General features: G+C 43.3%; 1 protein-coding gene across 1 annotated transcript in view; it reads right to left on the bottom strand.

Annotated features, from left to right (window-relative positions):
* The window catches only part of SHMT2 (serine hydroxymethyltransferase 2), a 141,705-nt gene that overhangs the window by 102,466 nt on the left and 17,138 nt on the right, over positions 1-22,101 (bottom strand). The gene's annotated exons all lie outside the window — the stretch shown is intronic.

The following is a 22,101-nucleotide window of genomic DNA, read 5'->3' as shown; positions in this document are numbered from 1 at the left end:
TCACATATTACACTCAAGACATGTTCTGTGGCATCATTGCAATATCACTGCATCATCTGAAATGACATCACTGATGACAACAATGTGCTTGGTGGGGACACAAGTTATATTTACTTCATGCAGACCCTCCTGCTTGTCCCAAATTTTGCGATCTGCACAATAAAGACAAAAATCAGCTGTGAAGCTTGGTGCCCACCTTTTTAAAGATACAGACCAATAAAAGAAAATAAACCTTTCCACCCAATTACACTGAAGCAAAGCTCAAACGTCTGTGGTGTAAATCGGTCAGCACATTTTATGCTTGTTTTACAACAAAAAAAAAAAAGAAAAGCTGCTGCCTAAAACTGTTTTAGATCTTTAAGTTTATCTGAGAAGAGAAGCTCGAAGTAAACAACTATATTGTTTGATATGCTCTTTCAGCGATGGTTGTCCCAGGCGGGCGTGACAAATAAAATGGCAATAAAATTAATTAACTTCCTGTGTCTAGCCAGCCCGCTCCAACCAATTTTGGTGCTTCTCTCATGCAGGATAATATCACCAGCATCATCAGAATCAGAGCAGCATCTGGATTGGTAGAGGAGTTTTGGCTCTGGGACTCACGCTCGGACTGCAAAAGAGAACATCACGAGGATGTGGGGATAAGCAGTAAGGAATATGCTACTTACCCTGTAGGCATCTGTTAATGGCTTGTAGTGCTGTAGAGTCACATGCTCTGTATACTGCTGCAATCTAGTGTTGGGTCTGGAGTGGTGCGAGTTGTTTTTCTTCAAAGAGGTATCTCGAGTCACGGGAATGGAGTGACTCCTCCTCTCAGTGATAATGCGCATGGGCATCAACTCCTTTGTGAGATTGTTTTCCCACAAGCGCGTGACAAAGGAGTGACAGAAAGAGAAGAACAGAAACAAGATTCTCATGCAATCTATAAATACATATCCAAGTGGAATGAGCCCTAGAGGTAACCAATAATATTCTTTTGGGTTTAGCATAGAACGTCTGGATACATTTAACTATCCATCTGGTTATGCCAGAGGAGGTGACAAAAAGTTGTTTAGCTTTTTTAAAGTCTATGGTCCTATCTATGTAAAACATGAGTGCTCTTTTTGAAATCAAGGATATAGAGAGCTCTTTCTGCAACAGAGTCGAGCTGAGGAAAGAAGATCCAGCCTGTTGGGAAGCTTCTCGTGGGGAAGCTACAGAGCGATCTAGCAGTGTTATGAACCATGGCTAACATGCATACGTGGAAGCTACAAGGATAATGGTGATAGATGTTTGTCTGATTCTACGAACCAGAAATAGAACGAGAGGAAGAGGTGGAAAAGCATAAGCAAATATCCCAGACCAGTTCATCCATAGAGCTTTGCCCTTGGACAGAGGGTGAAGATACCTGGAGGCAATGTTTTGGCATTTTGTGTTTTTTGCTGAGGCAAAAAGATCTATTTGAGATATTCCCCACTTTGCAAAGCATGTTTGAAGGACTTGTGAGTGGAGTTCCAACTCATGGACTTGTTCCTGCATCCTGCTGAGCAGGTCTGCAAAGTCATTGTCTGTCCCTGTGAGATATTCTGCCACCAGATGGATGTGGTGGTGGTGGTAGAGAGCCCACTTCCATATCGTCTGCGAGAGCTGTGACAATTGAGACAAGCGCGTCCCCCTGTTTCTGTAGATAATACATGGCTGTCATGTTGTCCCTGCGGACTAAGATAAACTTGTGAGACAGGTGAGGAAGAAATGCTTTCAGGGCTAGAAATGCTGCCTGATTCTCAAGGTGACTGATGTGAAGAAATTGATGACTGAGATCACAGAGGCCCTGTATTGTGGGGTCTTGAAGGATGCATCTTTGGCTGGTATAACTTGAGGTACAGGGTCCAGAAAAGGCTGCCCTTTCAACAAGTTGGTGTTGCTTCACCACTGCAGAGAGCTATGAGCATGGCGGTCTAACAACACTAGATCTTCCAGGTGGCCCTGTGACTGAGGCCACTGATGAGACAAAGACTGCTTTAAGAGGATGCATGTGTAGTCTGGCATGAGGGACGATGGTAATGCAGGATGCCATCATCCCTAAGAGGTGCAGAACAGTCATGACTGTATGTGAGATTCTCCTGAAACTGGGGAAGAAGAGTCTGGAAACTCTTAACATGTGCCGGGTTGGGGTATGCTAGCCCTAAATGTGCACTGAAAATAGCTCCTAGATAAAGCTGTATCTAAAGAGGTAGCAAGTGGAACTTGGAAATGTTGGGTGTGAAGCCTAGAGTGTGAAGGAGATTCACTGCCAACTGGGTGTGATGCTGGCACTGGCGAAAGCTACTTGCTTTGATTAGCCAGTCATCCAAGTAAGGGAACACATGGATGTTGTGTCTTCTGAGGTGTGCGCTAACTACTGCTAAACACTTTGTGAATACTTTAGGAGCTGTAGTGACCCCGAAAGGTAGAACCTTGAACTGATAATGTGTGCCTGCAAAAACGAACCTTAGGTATTTTTGGTGTGCAGGGTGGGTGGGAATATGAAAGTAGGCGTCCTTTAGGTCTAGAGAAGTCAAAGTCACCTTGTTGCAGAAGTGGAATAACATCTTGAACAGAAACCATGTGAAGATTTTCTGATAAGATGTATTGGTTTAGCGGTCTGAATTTGAGAATAGGTCTGAGAGAGACGTCCTTTTTGGGAATCAGGAAGTATAGGGAATATACCCTTGGTGTTGTAAGGGAACAGGCTCGCTAGCCCCTTTGAGAAGAAGGGACTGAACCATTTATTTGAAAAGGGTGAGGTATTTGTGTGAAAGTCTGAGTGCAGAGGGGAATATGTGGAGGGGTGGTAATGAGCTCCAGACAATAACCATAATGGAAAGGACCCACTGGTCCATGGAGATGTTGACCCATTCGGAATAAATGTTTTGGAGGTGTCCCCCAACAGGTGTGGATTGCGTTGGGGGAAGATGGAGGTAGTCACTGTTTCTCACTCAATTAAGAGCCTCGGGAAACTGTGCTCTTACTTCTGCCCTTATTGTTATTGCCTCTGTAGGGCCCCCTATTGTGCCCCTGGAATAGGAGGGTAGAGGCTGCCTGTATTGGAAAGTATATGCCTAGGAGGATGTGGATCTGTAGGCACCTATGAATGTGAGGTTACAAAAAGTGCCCCTTCACGGGGGGGACTGGAGAGCAACCTTGGCCTTAGCTGTATCTGTGTCCTTTTTTAGCTTCTCAAAGGTAGTACTCACTTGAGGGCCAAAAAGATGCTTCTAACAAAGGGCATGTTAGAACCGCTTACTGTACTTCTGGTTTGAAACCAGAGCAGCGGATCCACACATGCCTTCTTAGTAGGACACTTGTATTGATGCAGTGTGCAGCTGCATTTGCGGCATCCAGGGGACAACGGATAGAATTTTTGGGAATGTTTGCCCCTCAGAAACAATTTGTTGCCCTCTTTTGCAGTGTTCATCTGGGAGAAATTGGAGGAGTTCCTCCATGTCATACCAGGGAGCCCGGTCATATATAGCCAGTAACGCCTAGGAATTGGCAATACGCCAATGGTTAGCTGCCTGCACAGCCACTATTTTGCCAGTAGCATCAATTTTCTTGCTGTCCCTCTCGGAAGAAGGAGTCACCTGTGGTCTGCTTATTAGCACATTTTCATGCTGTGATGGCTACGATGGAACCTGGGCCCTAATATATATTGGGTCTGAGAGAGCTGGTTTACATTTTGTGTCTACTTTAGGGATAATAACCCTAGAGCGGGCAGACTCCTTGAAGATTTCGTCAGCATGACGAAGCATGCCTGCGAGCATTGGGAGAAATTGGATATCCCTTTGAGTAGATGTGAGTGTGTCAAACAGGAAGTCCTGTTCAATAGGGTCCCTGTGTAGCTCCCCATTGTGAAATAAGTCTTCTCTTGCCACTACTTGCTGGTAGGATGTAGTGTCCTCTAGTGGTGAGGGGCGTGCGGGTGTAAATCAGGATCATTATACAGGATGGGGTCCGAATCCTAAGTGACCCAAGAATCAGGGTCATGTTGTGTTCCACCCAAATCTTCCCCAACATATAAAGGGGATCCTTGAGGGGTATAGTCTCCTGGAGTAGATTAAGGAAGGAGAATGAGGAGGGGAGGTAAGTGGAGAAGAAGGGAGTGGAGAAAGAGCAGAAGGTGGATCAGAAGGAGGAGGTGCAGAAGACCTGCAAAATGGACTGGTAGCCTCTTCCTTGCATCTTTTCTTTGGAGTTGGAGGAGTGCCAGGGCTTCCTCAAAGGACAGCTCCTGCTTTAGCAGTATAGAAGGAGAAGTAAAAATGCGTCCTGTACCCTCCTGAATATGGGCGGTCAGTTCGGAGCTGAAGTTCGGACCAAGATGGAAACAATGTCTCGGGCTAAGCTGCCAGAAGTCAAAGCCAAATACAATGGCTGTGTCTTGGCTGTTTTCAGAGCCGAGCCAGAGGGCAGAGCAGCTGAAACGGATTACCGGATCTGGCCACAGTCTGGGGTCAGTAGCAGACCGGCAACCTTTGTGGTGGTAGGAGGTGCCAAGGTACTCATGGGTTATGCAGCTGTTACCATGTGGCTTTCGATGTCTTACTGCATGTCGGAGTCAGAGAAGTCCTGGATAAAGAAGGCCTCTTCCTGCTGTTACGGTTCCTCCTGGGCATGTTCCTCCCCAAAGATGTCCGAGGTGTCATCCGCAATCTTGTATGCCATTTTTATTCAAAGCACCCTTTGGTCCTGAAGCATTTTCTTTGACTAGAAAGATCTGCAGGCATCACATGTAGCCTCCTGGTGATCAGGGGAGAGGCACAGGTTACACACCAAATGTTGGTCGGTGTGTGGAACTATAGCGTGGCCAGAGGACAGAAAAGAAACTACGGTTGTTCCATCAGCTTAGCATAGTGTTCGTGCCACATGGTGAGGTAGACCCGAGATGGGCAAAGACGCCCTGGAGGGCGAGTGGGTCAGCACCCGGACCGACAATTTGAAACAACCACTTAGATAGGAATGCACAAGCAAAAACAATACAGTCGAAGAGAAGCCAGAAAGAAAGTGTGCAACTGAAGTGAGTCAGAAGTCAGAGCGAAGAAACACAGGTCTGAACCAGACGGTGGAGAGAATATAATCTAACAAAGGAGTCGATGCCCATGCACAGGATCACAGAGAAGAGTAGCCACTCGATCCCATGACTCGAGACACTTCTTCGAAGAAAAACAACTTGCATTACTCCGGACCCAACACTAGGTGGCAGGAGTATGTAGAGCATGTGTATCTACAGCCACACATGCCATTGAACAAATTATTTCCCCTTTAGGTTTACCATTTTGACCCACTGACAGGCACTGTGAGAAACTCGTATTGCCTTCAGCCTCCACTCTAGAGCTCTCAAACATGGCCCGTTATGAACAAAACCCTTAACAAGTCCTGATTGACTTGAGCCTAAAGGTATTGTTGGATTCTCACATGACCTGTCACTGGGTTAAAATATTCAGTTTGTTCACCATTCCTATTTAAAACGTCACTGTCTGTCACTACTAAAAATATAAATTAACTTTACTTTTAAAGTTTTGTCTGTGCCTCCTGCCCTGATTTTAAGGGTTACTCTACCAAACCTATAGTTCACTTTGACTTCCACATTGGGCGGTTGATGGATGTATTAATGCATCAGCTGAAGTAACTGGAGTGGAACTTTAGCAGGTTTGCATTCAAGTGCCTGAACGCACAAGACTAATCCCAATAACCAACATTACCAATAACACTGGACTAACTCTAACCTTGGTTTCTGGAGCGGCGTGCTGTCCAGCTTAAAGTGCTTCAATGCCTGTCAGTGACATTAAACACTATATAAATGCAATTACAATTTCAAGGTAGCCAACCCAGTGTCCATCCTGTGGCCGGGAGCAGGAGTGCTTCAGACTTATCAGTCCATCCGTCAGATTCTGAAAGTCAATTTTCAGCACTAAAATGTGTCATAGGTTGTTCTGCATGCGATCCCTACTGGTTAATGTGCTAGTTTTATGAATGCCAAGAAAGGACTCCAACTGTGACAGTGCATCCTTGGGAGTAGTGGCCAAGCGGTTCAAGACCTAGGTTCTAAAGGGATATTTGAGGGTAGGTTTCAGAGGCAGGTGCATTAAATATCAAACCACTTGTGATTGCAGTCCCTGCGCAAACAGGCCACAAGTAGTCAGGTTCTATGGTTCTCATGATACAATGGGCACTTAGGATAACCCCCTGGCAGTCACTTTAGTGATTTTAACAGAAAAAAATAACTTTCATCACTATATTTATCACAATAAATGCAGTTGTGTGCCACAAAATTACTTTCTAATGGTATAACATTTTCAAATCAACACCACAATATCCTGGTGAATTATTTGACATGTTCATCTTACTATAATAACCCTGAAAAAAAATAAAGAAAAATAAAGAAATATATGTGTATAAAAATATACATATATATCTCAAAACACCACCTTTTAAATGTTAGAGTGACGCATAAAATTATGCAAAACAGAAGAAAGAACTCTGGGAAGTTCCCAAGTTTAGGTGGAGAGCAGCTCTAGTAAGGAGCACCCTGCAACACACGTGACACCCTAGATTTCCTCACCTCAAATGTCGCAATGGACATAACGGTTACATCCTTGGCTGCGGCGCTGAGGTGCCAAGGACGTAACTGTTACGTCCTGCCACCGGCTCATGGGAGGAGCGCTAGTGCTCCCCCCATGAGCCTCCCATCCCCCTCCCTAGGGCAGTGATGGAAAGGGAATCGCTCCCACTTCTACCCCCACCCATGACCCCCCGTGACGTCTGAGGAAGTCAGCGCACCATCATGCGCTGACCTCAGAGGTCGTCTCCCATCACGCTGGAAACTCACCTTCCAGCATGGACAAGGAGAAACAGATTTGTTTCTCCTCGGTAGGGGGGCAGGGGAGGTTAGGGAGGCATGAAAAGGGAAAGAAAGGCTTTTCCTTCCCTTTTCATGTCTCTCTGAGCATCCGATTGTGCTGCAGGAATGCCACTAGACACCAGGGATAGGTTTGCTGTTTGAAATTGTCATAAGGGGAGTAACCCCTTTGGCAAGGGTCGCTCCCCAAGGGGGGGCATTTTATCTAAGGCCACTTCTGCCCCCCCTCGGAGGCAGATCAGCCTATATTAATTAGGTCCATCTGCTCCCAGTGGGGGCAGAAGTATTTAGACACAAGGGATTTTTTTGTTTTGTTTATGTTGTAAGGGGAGCGACCCCTTAGGCAAGGGTCACTCCAAAGGGGCAATATATTTACTAGGCCTTTTCTGCCTAATCCCCCGGGAGCAGATCGGCCTATATGAATTAGGCCAATCTGTCCCCAGGAGGGGCAGAAGCCACTAGACACCAGCGATTTTTGTTTGTTTGTTTATAATGATAAGGGGAGCGACCCTTTAGGCAAGGGTCGCTCCCAGGGGGCAATTTTTTTATTATGCCTTTTCTGCCCGGGGGATTGGTGGGGGGTGGCAGAAGCCAATAGACACCAGGGATTTTTTTGTTTTGTTTACATTGATAAGAGGAGCGAACACTTAGACAAGGGTCGCTCCTCAGGAGAGGGGAGGGAGGAATTGTTTTTAGGCCATTTGTGCCCCCAAGGGGGCAGAAACCACTAGACACCAGGGATTTTTTAAAATGTTAATTTCACCCAAGGGGAGCGACCCCTTAAGCAAGGGTCACTCTCCTGGGGGGGCAAATTTATTTTAGGATATTTCTGCCCCCCCCTTGGGAGCAGATTGGCCTATTTTTAGAAGGCTCACCAGATACAAGGGAAGAATTATTTTCACAAAAAGAGGGTGCCCCCACCCCCAATAAATGTGGATAAAATTGTTCTGCCAACTGGCAATTACCCCTGATCCACTCCTGGGGGGGGGGGGAGAAGAGTGGAGGGGGGCAGAAGGCCTCCTAAACGCAAGGGAATAAAAAATAAATGCGGGGTGGTGGCTACGAGTATGGGCATGGTTGTGCCCCCGCCCCAACTAAAGTGGGTGACAGCCTTTCAGCTCTCCCCCCACACACTAAAAGATCTTATCCCAACTGCAAGCAAGACCACATTTGATTATTTTGGGTTCTGGTTTTACATTTGGGCCATGAGAGCTTGGCTAACTCTCAAAATCATCCCACTTGGAATGGTGAGGGCTGCACTTTTTGGACTTTGGGACACTGCCATGTAGACAAATCTACGAGACCTGGACGCATCTGAAAACTAAACATCTGGGTGAATCCAGGGTGGTGCACTTCACATGCACCCTGCACCATTTCCTCACCAACAATGCCCTGCAAACCTCCAACTTTGCTTGATATCACATTTCCCCCACATTTTTGTGATGAAACCTTCCGGAATCTGCAGGAATCCACAAAATTGATATCACCTAGTATTTTCGCATTAAAGTTCTGCCCCACTTATCGGCCTTAAAACTTTTTTTTCCAAACTGCCCTGTTGGACCCGTTTTGGTTCTGTATCCCTCTGCAAGATATCTCACTATTTTTGACTTTTCGGAGTCCTTCTTTTGACCCATTTTGCCAAAGGAAAGGAAGTTGCCTAATAATTATGCACACCTGATATAGGGTGTTGATGTCATTAGACCACACCCCTTCTCATTACAGAGATGCACATCACCTAATATGCTTAATTGGTAGTAGGCTTTCGAGCCTATACACCTTGGAGTAAGACAACATGCATAAAGAGGATGATGTGGTCAAAATACTCATTTGCCTAATAATTCTGCACTCCCTGTATATATGTACCCACTGATCCAAAGAATCAATCAACACCATTTCCAATTTCATATGTACTGACTGGTGATAACACAGGGATACATCAATCACTGCATTTTTATTATTAGTATTGGATGAATAATAACTTCCTATACCTTAACTGTGCCAAAATGTCAAATGTATTGTGTGCGACTAATGATGAAATATCAATATTCATATCCCCTCATTTCTTAAATGGACAATATCCCTTTCACAGAAAATAAACAACCCAAGCAAAATATTTGATTCAAAAGGGCCTATGACCTCTTCCCTCAAATAGAGGTAGTTGTTAAGTAAATCGTTTCAAACTATTCATATTGCCCACACCTTTTCTTCTGCAAACAAATCATAGAGTATATCTCGTCTCATCTTAGATTTGGTCATTGTAGGGAACTGGTCCCTAGTTGCAGTCCCCCTCCACTTTTTTCTGATATTTGATGCTAACTAGATTGAGTGTGTGTTGGGACCATGCTACCCAGACCCCAGCAGCTGTGTTCTGTTCCTAAACTGTACCATTGCTTCCAGAATTGGCACACATGTGAAGTCCCTTGTAAAACTTACCAGTGGTACCAAGGGTCCTGTGGCCAGGGAAGGTCTCTAAGGGCTGCAGCATGTAATATGCTGCCCTACGGGACCCCTCACCAAACACATGTTGATTGTGTGTGTTGGTGGGGAGGAAATGGTAACTCCAACATGTCATCCCTCCCTGGATGCCATGCCTACAAAAAGTGCCTGTTGCATAGGTAAGTCACCCCCTAGCAGGCCTTACAGCCCTAAGGCAGGGGTAACTATACGTTTAAGGGCTCTTCCCTGTCAGAGGCACTTGTCCCACCTACACAAGTGAGTGATCATTTTTATCAGGAGACTTAGGGGAACGTTGGGTGGTAGGAAATTTGTGCTGGTGCGGTGATCCCACACAAAAATGTGGGGAAAATGTGATTTTTTAGCTAAATTTGAGGTTTGCTGAGGATTCTGGGTAAGAAAAAACTGGGGAATCCACGCAAGTCACACCTCCCTGGACTCCCTCGGGTGTCAAGTTCACAGAAATGTCTGGGTTTGGAAGGTTTCCCTAGATGGCTGCTGAGCCCAGGTCCAAAAACGCAGGTGCCCCCCACACACACAAAAACAAGTCGTTTTATATTTCATAAATTTTGATGTGTCCACGTAATGTTTTGAGGGCATTTCCTGTCACGGGCACTAGGCCTACCCACAGAAGTGAGGTACCATTTTTATCAGGAGACCTATTGGAGTGCTGGGTGGAAAGAAATTTGTGGCTCCTCTCAGATTCCAGGACTTTCTATCACTGAAATGTAATGAAAAAGTGTTTTTTTTTTTTTTTTGGCTAAACTTTGAGATTTTCAAAGTATTCTGGGTAACAGAACCTAGTGAGAGCCCCACAAGTCACCACATTCTGAAATCCCCGAGGTGTTGAGTTTTCAAAAATGTATAGATTTGGTAGGTTTCCCTAGGTGCCCGCTCAGCTAGAGGCCAAAATCCACAGGTAGGCACTTTGCAAAAAACAGGTCAGTTTTCTTTGGGAAAATGTGATGTGTCCATGTTGTGTTTACTGTCGCGGGTATTAGGTCTACCCACGCAAGTTAGGTACCATTTTCATCGGGAGACTTGGGGGAACACAGAATAGAAGAACAAGTGTTATTGCCCCTTGTCTTGTTCTACATTTTTCCTTCCAAATGTAAGATGGTGAGTAAAAAAGATGTCTATTTGAGAAATGCCCTGTAATTCACAGTATGGAGACCCCAGAATTCAAAGATGTGCAAATAACCACTGCTTCCCAACACCTTAACTTGTGCCCATTTTGGAAATACAAACGTTTCCTTGACTCTTATTTTTCACTCTATATGTTAGCAAATGAATTGCTGTATACAATGAAAACCCATTGCAAGGTGTAGCTCTTTATTGGCTCTGGGTACCTAGGGCTCTTGATGAACCTACAATCCCTATATATCCCCACAAACAGAAGAGTCCAGCAGACGTAATGGTATATTGCGTTTGAAAATCTGACATCGCAGGAAAAAGTTAGAGAGTAAAACGTGGAGAGAAACAGCTTTTTTTTCACCTCAAGTTCAATATTTTTTTTAACTACAGCTCTTATTTTCTGTAGGAAAACCTTGTAGAATCTACACAAATGTCCCCTTGCTGAATTCATAATTTTGTCTACTTTTCAGAAACGTTTAGCGGTCCCGGTTCAGGCATTGGTTTCACACCCATTCCTGTCACTAACTGGAAGGAGGATAAAAGCACAAAAAAATAGTAAAAATGGGGTATGTCCCAGTAAAATGCCAAAATTGTGTTGAAAAATGTGGTTTTCTGATTCAAGTCTGCCTGTTCCTGAAAGCTGGGAAGATGCTGATTTTAGCACCGCAAACCCTTTGTTGATGGCATTCTCAGGGAAAAAAAAACACAAGTATTTTTCTGCAGCACTTTTCCCCGCTTTTTTTTTTTTTTTTTTGTAAAACATTTTTTTGCTGTATTTTGGCAAATTTCTTGGTCTCTTCCAGGGAAACCAAAAAAACTCTGGGTACCTCTAGAATCCCTAGGATGTTGGAAAAAAGGACACAAATTTGGCGTGGGTAACTTATGTGGACAAAAAGTTATGAGGGCCTAAGCGCGAACTGCCCCAAATAGCTAAAAAGATCTGGCACCTGAGGGGGAAAAGGCCTGGCCGTGAAGGGGTTAAGCATAGAATCGGCACAGAGCCATCCACAGCGAGTTAGAAAGCGACAAAGTCTTTTGCCATTTGTACAGAAAAATCTTTAAGCACAGGATTGGCCCAGTTCTATCCTTCCTGAGCTGTAAAATTGCAAAAGCCTTTCACCACTCCAGGCACAGTATTACAGCTTTGGATTGGTAAAATACCATCCAAGCCAACCTGGTATGAGCAAAAGCAACTCCTGACACATGTTTCAATGTCGTTACATCTCTTCAGAGAGGTTTAGCTTTGTCCAGACACAAGAGGGCACCCAGTATAAGACAAAACAACACCCTTTCAGGGTTAGAGTGGCGCATAAAGTAGGCAAAACAGAAGTGAGAACTCTGAGTAGTTCAGGTGGAGAGAAACTCTAGTAAGGAGCACCCTGCAACACCGCTTTCTAGCTCGGCGTGGCTGGCACTGCGATATTCCTATGCTAAAAAACTTTGCTAGAAAAACAGACATTTGAGGTGAGAAAATCTGGAGCATCGCTGGTGTTTCACGGTGCTCCTTACCAGAGCTGCTCTCCACCTAAACTTGTGAACTACCCAGAGTTAAATATAAATATATCACACAATTCTTTGTTGATTCCAAAGAGGGCCAGGACACCTCTATATACTGTTAGAATGTTTATTCACAGCAAACAAATTAAATCCAAATCGAACGTGTTTCGGCAATAAGCCTTGATCACAAAGAACTGTGTGATTAATATTTGGGCATCCCCTGCGCCCGACCGGGACCGCTGTGTGGAGAGGACGCATCTTGGGATTAACTGTGGAGAATAATATATATATTATATACACATCTCATTACTTTAACCTTTGGTTTTTCAGTGAAAGTAAACAGATTTTCACCGGAACAAAACAAAGATTAAAGTGATGTTATAGTTAGGCAAGGCCACTGGAATTATGTGGCAGGAGAGGGCCAAATTATGCAGCAGGGTTGAGTAAATTATGCAACAAGAACAGGCAAATTATGAAGCATAACACAGCACATTTTGTAATAGTATTACTTCATTATTTCACTTAGTAACTCTGCCTGGAAATTGGTTGCACCTCATTAGTACCAGTTCAATACACAAATATAGTAAAAAGCAACAGAAAGATGACCAGTCCAGCTTTGCAAAGGGCCTTCCACTGAGCAACAACACGTTTTTAGTAACTTTTGAAATGTTTGAGAAATATAGACATTTTTTTGCTAAAATCTGCAGATTATGCGGCAGATGATGGATTGTCTAGCAAATGTGGCAAATATATAATTATGTGAAAAATCACCACAGCCGCACAATCGCATAATTCCTGTGGGCCTGTAGTTAGGCGAAAATTTCAGTGCCACCGTAATGTTTTGAACTCCAAGAACCACAAAAAAATTCCAGTTTTAGTTAACAGAGCTATCAATATCTTGCGCCCCACCATGCACCGCTTATGACCTCACTTGGTGAGGTCCTATGACATAATTTATGACATCACTTGTGACATCTCAAATGACATCACCCAAGTTACTTTGTACACATTACTCAATAAAGGAGTATGGTATTAGAGATTTGAAAGTAAGGACCACATTGCTCAGAATATATACAAACACCTTAGGTGAAGCAGGGTTTAGTTGTGTGTAACATTTAGCCTATACCATCAACTTCATGGGTAACTGAGCTCATGTTGACAATCAACCACACATAGATGGGTAACCCATACTGCCATGGTGTTTAATCTGTATAAAACTGTTCAAAGAAAATTAACTTCCACCAGACACTCAAGCCCAGTTGCATAAGCAATGCCCTCTTACAGACAGCCTTCAGTATCAAACCCTTCACAGTTAGCGATCCACTTGAGAAACGAAGCAGACACAAGTAGAAAGGTAGGTACTTTAAACACTGTGTACACTGCTGAGTTTTTTATCCCGTACCACATGGTTTGCAGTCAGACAAAGTCTTATGAAGAACATAGCACAGATAATTAAACCTAATTTACTAAAAACAGTATTCATTCTATGCAAAATCTCTCAAAAGAGGGACTACTCACTGTAAACACCCAAGACCTGGTGGTGCTAAAGGTCATACTACCCACATCCTTTATACTCTGCTGAAAACGTTACAGATATATCATCTTCATTGGCTTATCAAGCATATTCACATGGGTAAGTACCCGGGTCTTACAGCCCTGTTTCCTATAGAGAAATTATCATACTGAAACAACTTCAGTTTACTACCATGATCTCCCAAACAACCCTACTAAATTCTCCCTCATTTATCTCACCTTTAACTCTTCCATAACCCCCTCCTGCTATGATCTTCCTAACCCTTTCCACAGACTCTTCCTTCTCCAGCCCCCCTTTACTCATCCCAAGCCTAAATCCTATTACTATAAACTCCCAATTAACACTTCTGGATTCTTCCCTCCTCCACCCCTCCATTACTCCAGTCAATCCAACTAAACAAACTCACATATCCGCGGCTCAAATTAACTCAGAATACTAAAACTGTACTCATATTTCCCTATACTAATCCACCACTAATTCCTTTTGGTTTCCAGAGTAGCGTGCTACTAGCCGAAAAGCGCTTCAACGCCTCATCAGGGGTAGTAAGCGCTATACAAATACTATTACAACAGTATACAATACAATTCCCATAAAATACTCAAGGGAGTTTAGAGTATTTAGTATTTACTATGTTCAATCATTACAATGTTACAAACCTTTTTGGGAAAACCAAAACATTTGTATGCAGGTCATCAACTGTCATTTGCACACAGTGTTAGTCCTGTACACAAACATTCATAACTTGCTCAATACCTCTACACACCTATGACCCACGGGTGTGGAATTTTTTTAAATATCTACTTGTCCAGGGGACAGGTTGCTTCTCAAATCTACTTGTCCTGTAAAATGATCTACTTGTCCCTTTGGTGCCATGTAGTGTGGCGCCAAATTATGGCAGCAATCTCATTATGTAAGAGCTCTGATAATAACCTCTCTGATTATGCCAGGGCTACTACCATAGTAGGGCTTGAATACTTGCAGTTTCAATCCCTACTGTAGCAATTTCCTTATTTTGCCACCTTTCTGCAGATCTGCATACTGGGGCTGGAGGAAGCAGTAAGCAATAGTTCCAGGGCTGGAATGCATTTGAGTCTGCAAACCTACTAACCTGCATGTTTTAAAGATTTTCACCAGCTTCTCTCTAATATTTTCCCATAATAAGAAAGGTTGGACATTTACTCCTGACAATGGCAGAATTAGAACTTCTTCCAGGGTTGGGAAGAAAGTGGCTGGAGGGAAAATGAACTTGCAAATGCTCAATAGATTTTCACATGAGCAAATCTACACATGCGTATTTACCCATGCTAAAATACAGTTCACAAATATTTTATAGGGGTACGACATATACCATGGGTGCACTTTTGTGACTTTCTTTAAGAATCTGGGGCCACATGTAGGTAGGTTCAGATTTGCGACCCGCAAATTGCGAGTCAGAGCGAGTCGTAATTTGCGAGTCGCAAATCCGAATGTAGGATGGTGTCCCTGACACCATCTGTGATTCGCAAGGGCTTCGCAAATGACCACCTCATGAATAATCATGAGGTGGGTCGCAATTTGCGACCCCCTTGCGAATGGCAGCCCTCACAGGGATGGTGGCCTGCTGGAGACAGCAGACCACCATGTCTGTGACTGCTTTTCAATAAAGCATTTTTTTTTTTTTTTTTTTTTTGTAATGCAGCCCGTTTTCCTTAAAGGAAAACGAGATGCATTACAAAAACGAAAAATGAAACGTTTTCGTTTCATTTTTTTCAGAGCAGTCAGTGGTCCATAGGACCACTGCCTGCTCTGAAAAAATGTTTACAGTGACATTCACAATGTCCCCATGGGACCCCTTCCCTTTTGCGAAAGTGTTAGCACCCATTTGAAATGGGTGCAAACGGTGATTGGTTTGCGCCCGCGTTCGTGGTCACAAAACAATCCTACATTGCACTGCGAGTTGCAATTAGGAAGGGAACACCCCTTCCTAATTGCGAGTCGCAAACCCGTTTTGCGATTCGGTAACCAGGTTACCGAATCGCAAAACTGGGTTTGTGCATCGCAATGTGCTTTTTGCACGTCGCACACAACGAAAGTCGCTGTTTGCGACATGCAAAAAGCTACCTACATGTGGGTCTTGGTCCCTAATTAGGTCTGGTGTTAACAAAGACATTTTGTTTTTATTAAACTTCTATTTCTCTCTCTTTCGGCTGGCTTTACTGTGAGTGATTGCATTCTGCTCTTCCACAAGGAGCATATTGGCACACAAAGTAGTTTTGTTCAGTGTCAGGAACTAGAGTGGCAATCAGTGACGTAACGAAACTGGAGGGTGCCCCTTTGCAAAGAACATGGAGGAGCCCCCTATCCAGACTCACTCAGGGCAGGTGCTGTGCTGAAGGGGCCCCCTGGAGGGCGGCTGCGGGGCCTTTGTTATGCCACTGGTGGCAACGTGTGCTTTTAGAGTTCAAAAACGTTTTGGGGGGGGGGGGGGAGTTTGCCAGTGTTTGTTACAATGTTGAGGGCCTGGTAGCTCCCACAACAATAAAGTGTTACAAAAGCCATGTCAAAACAAGACACGCATTGATGAAACTAAAAGACTTATAAAAATATGTCAGATCAGTTGGCTTTGTCAGTGTTTGTTTATTTTCATGCTTCCCATAATCGTGTTGAAAATGGTTACACTGATTTTCCATTAGAAATATTTTTGGGAAATACTAGCATGCATCAAAACATTTTACTAAATGGCACTTAATTTGCATCTAATCAGAGAGCATTCTGGGAGCATTATACTTAGCCTCATAGCCTAAACTTTTCAAACTTGTGTATACACTTTTTTTTTTGTACTGGAACCAACGTCAGTAGTGAAGTGTGACCTTAAAACATTTATTTACAGCACTCACCCTAATAATGAAGGCTTTCAAATAATGAACCATAAATACAAGTTCGAACAGCATTATCTTTTGGAAACACATTACCTCAACTGCAGAGAGTTCCACTCTCTGTAAACAGGAAACCAAAGGGTTTGTGCTGCAGAGGGTTGGGCCTACTTGTCCCAAGGACAAAGTAAACATGAAAACTTGTTGCCCTTGACCCCAAACAAGATGTCCTGGGCGATAGGAATTCCACATCCCTGATGACCCATTAAGAGCTTAAACATTTTGTAAAGACTTACACCATTAGCAGCAAAGAGGTTGTGTAAAATTAGGTGGAGAACTAGGCTGACACTTATCTGCCACTATGAAATGTATAAAACAAACTAACAGGCTCACTGAATTAAGTAATCAGTGATGTCATCAATGATGTAATTTGAGATGTCATGAGTGAGATCATAATACGTCATAAGTGATGCAATATGGGATGTCATAAGCAGTGCAAGCTTGGGGTAAATTTATAGTTTGCTCTGCTAACTAACTGGTGAATTTCTATGTTTTCATTTTTAGATCAAAACATTACGTTGGCACTGACAGTCACCTAACTAGAATGTCACTGTAACCTTTGTTTTTTTTCCCAGTGAATTACTAAGGTTTTTTTAAAACGTAAATTAATATTTTATTTCCATATGTAAGGCCAACTCCCCAGCGCACAGGTTTCTCAGTGAATTTCTAGGGCTTTTTTTTTTTTTTTTAAATGTCATCATGGAGCCAGCAACCTCAGTACACAGCCTTTGGCCATGCATGGGAAGGTTGGGTGGGGGGGGAGGGGAGAGTTTATTTGCACAGCATAGCATGCAGTCAGAAGCCAAGGCAAACACCTCCCTGTCAAGCAACTTGATGCTGTGCACTGCTTTTGGCCATGCACAGCTTGGTGTTGGCCATGGACCCTGGAACACACCTACCACAAGTAGCCCTAACCCCACCGGGTAAGGCGGAGGCCCACAGTCCCTTTCCCAAGCCACTATAAGCCCAGAACCCCATCCCACTGGGCCAAAAAATATATTATAAGGGAGGAGGGGATGGGTGGTCCCCCTCTCTGAGCCTAAAGAGGCCCCAGAGAAACCATATCCCTGGGACAAATACATTAGGTTTGGGCCACCCCTCCATCCCAAATGGGCCCTAGGGATCCTCCCCCCGGGACCATGCTTTATAAAGGTGGAGGGCACGTGGCCCCCCTCCCCGAAGCTTAAGTGGTCCCAGGGACCCCATCCCACAGGACCAAATACCTTTCTATTTGGGGAGAGGGGACACATGACCAGGCACCAAGCCCAATGGGCCTGGGCCCCTCCCCCATCTCCTGGGTCATATTTTAATTAAAAGGGAAGAGTGTGCATGGCCCCCTTCCTGGAGCCTTAAGAAGCCCCAGGGACCCTATCTCTGAGGCCATATTTTAGTTGTAGGGGAAGAAATTATCAACATAATCAAAAAGTTGAAAGATTCTTGGGCGGCTGGCCCAGATAAAATCATTAAAATCTTGCCCCAATTCTAGGGCAACCTGGTCCACTGTTTGCCACACCCGTAATGAGGCCCTAAGTCCCCAAGTCCTGTAATGGCTACCACCAACATTTTTTTCATGTTGCTGGCAGCCAATCAGAGCAAGCAAACCACTGCTTAAATTCTGGATCAACCCCTTTTTCGTGGAGGGAAACATCATAATTTCTCTGTACACAACATGTGATAGGAATGATCCTAAAATGTATAGACTGACTGCCCTTTTGGGTGTAATAGTAAGGTTTTTGCCCAATACCTTTTACAAACACTATCTCTGCACACTTATTTTGAATAATCTTTCATGGTCTAACCCTGTCAAAGGGCACATTTCTAAACCCTTTACAATTGGGTTTGGTTTAATTTTTTTAATTCGGTGGTGGGGGGGGGGGGGGGGTTAGAAATATTCAATCGCTATCAAAAGTATTTGTTTCAAAAACTCCGCCAGTAGTATTATATGCTGCATAAACTCATTCAATAATTGCCCTGAAAAGATATGCCAGCATCGAGTCTAAACTTTGGAAACATTTAAGTCTGGGATACTCATCTACAACAGAAATGATTTGCTTATGGCTGGCATTAATCAGTACTAACTACAGGGCTTTGAGTCAAACTCTCTGCTATGCACATAGGCTTTTATATCAGTTGTGAAGATGTTTTAAAAAAGCTCATTTGGGGAGCATTTGTGAATGATTCTTAAAGAGTTGTGTTATTTTGTAAAATACATTGCAGGAGAGAGGACTAAGGTCCTGATTACGACATTGGCAGTCGGACCAGCATACCAGTGGAGTCCCCGCCCTATTACAATGGTCCCACCCAGAACAGTGCTATGGTATAAGGCTTGACTCCCTTAAGGGAGCAGAGTCCTATTCTGTAGCACAGATGGGGCCAACCAGTACCCTCGGGATGCGCACTGTCAGCAAAGCATGGGCATTGCAGTGGTCCTCGCCATGAAAAGGCTGGAAGAAAGTAGGGTTGTAATCAGTCAGGTGGCGCGGACTTCAGCGCTGTCATAGCTGGTTACAAGCCCGAACACAGTACAAGCCCGAACACCGTCACCCCGTCAGGATCTATGATCCTGGTGGGGACAGCGATCTGTAGACAGGTCTACCTGCCAAAGTTATAATTGGGCAGTCAGACCGCCTGGAGTGTGGTGGTCCAACCATCGACTCAAGTGTGGAGGTCCTTGGTCCACCACACTCGGAACGGGGCCCTAAGTCCCCAAGTCCTGTAATGGCTACCACCAACATTTTTCTCATGTTGCTGGTAGCTAATCAGAACAAGCAAATTGGACCGAGGGGAAAAAGTCATCTGAAAATCAGAAGGCTCTATTTTTGAAAGTTTGAGGGTTATTTACAACTTCTGAAATGGACAAGAATGGAATTTTGCCACCCTATTGAGTGGAACGTGAAGCTGGCAGAGCTAACACAAAACATTACTTTGCTTTCTAGGACATGGAAGTTGTCACAACCACCTAGCCTTGCATTATGGAAATCTGGCTAGGACTGGTGTGCCAAGCAAGAGGAACTAATCTATATCACAAGAGGGGGTCCTCAGCAGTTCCACAAGATCTAGGGTAAATGGTGAGTTTACTATGATTTGAACACAGCATGAAGAATGTACCTACCACTGAACAAACATACAGGTAATCACAGAATTTCAGCGGATGGTTCAGTGGGATTGGACTGAGTAGCGATTGATTGTTATGGTTCATTTCACTGTTGGTTTTATTCTGAAACAATAAGATTTGATTATAAAAAAAAAAAATGGAGTTCACTTTCGAAGATACATTTTATATACAACACAGTACTTCTATGGGGAGCATGTTTGCTCCCAGCATAGCTTGTCTATATGCATATCTGATGAAGAACATATCTGGGCAAATAACCCATTTAAAGAAGAGGTACATTAATGGCATCACAACACTGATGACGTCTTTGTGATCTGGTATCATGATGAAGTGAAAGCCACCCGATTTCTACAACCGCTGAAAGACTATCAGTTTTTTTTTTTTAAACTTTACGATGTCTTGACAAACAGGAAGTATAATTCCTCGATCTAATTATCCAGGCCAAAGACAGGAAATGTTCCACAGGACTTTATATGAAACCAACTGACAAAATAAAACAGTGCTCTGCACTTTAAAAGTACACACCCCTGGTCTCTAAGGAAGAACCTTCCTGTGGGTCAATTCGTGTGGATCAGGAGAACCTGTTCAGAGATTAACGATTTTAAGAAGGAAGCAGAAAACCTTCCATCCAACCATATTAGAACACGAGTATCGAAGACAGATGACTGAAAAAAATTGTAAACTAGCTCATTACATTCTGAGGGATGCCCTTTTAGAAAGAAGCAAGAGGAAGGAAATCAATGACCTGATTTGTGTCCTCCAACCAAATCAAAAAGATCGTAAACAAACGTTGGTGTTTTTTTTAAATCTAAGCAGCTGTCTTTTGGAAAAGAAAAACACTCTTTTTGTTTAAAAACAATATAAGTATCAGAGATATTTCACTCACACTAGACCCACTAAGAAAAAAGTGATCCATCAAAACACCCTCAGGAATCTCCCTTTGGTTACGGGCCATTATTATTGTGGCCAATGCGTGGGGTGTCCGTATACTAGTCATTCAGTCTGTGGATCGGGCATAACTACTTCATTGGAACAATATTCACACACAGACTGTAATTATGTTAACATAGTTTACAAGGGTACTCAATCATGTATATTATGATATGTAGGCATGACCACAAGAAAAAGAAAAATCAGAATTTAGGAGCACTGCAGTACCATCCGCTGTAGGAAGAGTTCAACTAGATTACCAGCACATTACATAGAAAATAAACATAAGGACAGCAAGATACACTGGACTATTATAAAGTGCCACATAATGACATTATGACGAGAACCCTAATAGAGAAAGAACAATGTTGGTTATACAGATTAAAGACCTAGTTTAACGGCATCAATAAGGAGATCATGTGTAATCAGTTAAACTCCCTGTAACTATCACAAAGAATCTTTTGATTTCTGCTTGACTAGACAAGGCTTGTTTTCAATCTTATACGGGAATGGACAGAGTAACGTTATTCTCCTCCAGTGAGAACATCCTTGTGAGAGTCCAAACACTTAGCCTAAATCACAGACATACACTAAAGACAAAGTTAAATCACACCAGTTGAGAGATCACTTTTCCTTAACTATCAGGGTTCACACTAGCTTTATTCCTCGATTTTATATTCAGCCTTGAAAGTGAAGTTCAATGATTATTAACATGAAGAAGGACAAGGAGACACTTTCTTTTACATACATTTTGTTCCACCCTCTAGTTTTGGGTTGCTTTGTGAGAGGAGATCCAAAGGTACTTTGCAAATATGAGGATATATCGCAACTTAATTTTGTCATTTCGCACAAACTGGATAAAAACTAGGACCACAACTCCCATGATTCCTTCACTGGTTGCATACGGAAGCCACTTGGCAGATAGAAATACTGGCTCTCACTACCATATTTATGGCTGCAGCTGGTGGAGAGCAGGACTTCCAATTAGGTCAAGAAGCAGCATGCCACCCTTGACAAAGTAAGTGTTGACCGTACGCATCTCTGAAGCAGTTCAGCAGAAGACCAATATGATTTTTTTCCCTAATTACTATTTTGGTTTCTCTGCACATCTTTATCTTATGTGGATGACGGTATAATCCCTCCAGTATGTGACTACAGAGGTATGCTCCCCTCTCCACCCATGGGGCATTTAAAGATTTCCCAGTAGGTTAAATTCCAATATTTGAATGATATTTTGCATATTCTGGCATTGTGACACTATTTATCACCAAGAACAGCAAGCTGTCTGAAACAGCATACGTGAGAGAAAAAAAATAAAAACACAGTCTGGCACATATGGTACGATAGGAGTAAGATATGTGTGAATATTGCATGCTTGCATGGATGCATGTGCATTAAGTTTTCAAGCATCCAACAAAACACGTGTTTGTGGACTGATCATCACCCAGGGCAAATAAATTATCACAATACTAGTGCTTCTAAAAATATGTCATTTCTCTAACAATAGTTGGATTTCATTTGTGTTTCCTAACTGTCCACAAATCCTGTGATGTCTGCCAGCAACATTTTTCTCAAGTTGCTCGCAGCCAATCAGAGCGCTTGCTCCCACGGGAGTCAGACTACCATGGGAGCGAATTAGACCAAGAGAGAA

This window comes from Pleurodeles waltl, chromosome 4_2 (assembly GCF_031143425.1).
Source record: "Pleurodeles waltl isolate 20211129_DDA chromosome 4_2, aPleWal1.hap1.20221129, whole genome shotgun sequence".
NCBI classification, from domain to species: Eukaryota; Metazoa; Chordata; class Amphibia; order Caudata; family Salamandridae; genus Pleurodeles; species Pleurodeles waltl.
This window is presented reverse-complemented; position numbering and strand designations above follow the sequence as displayed.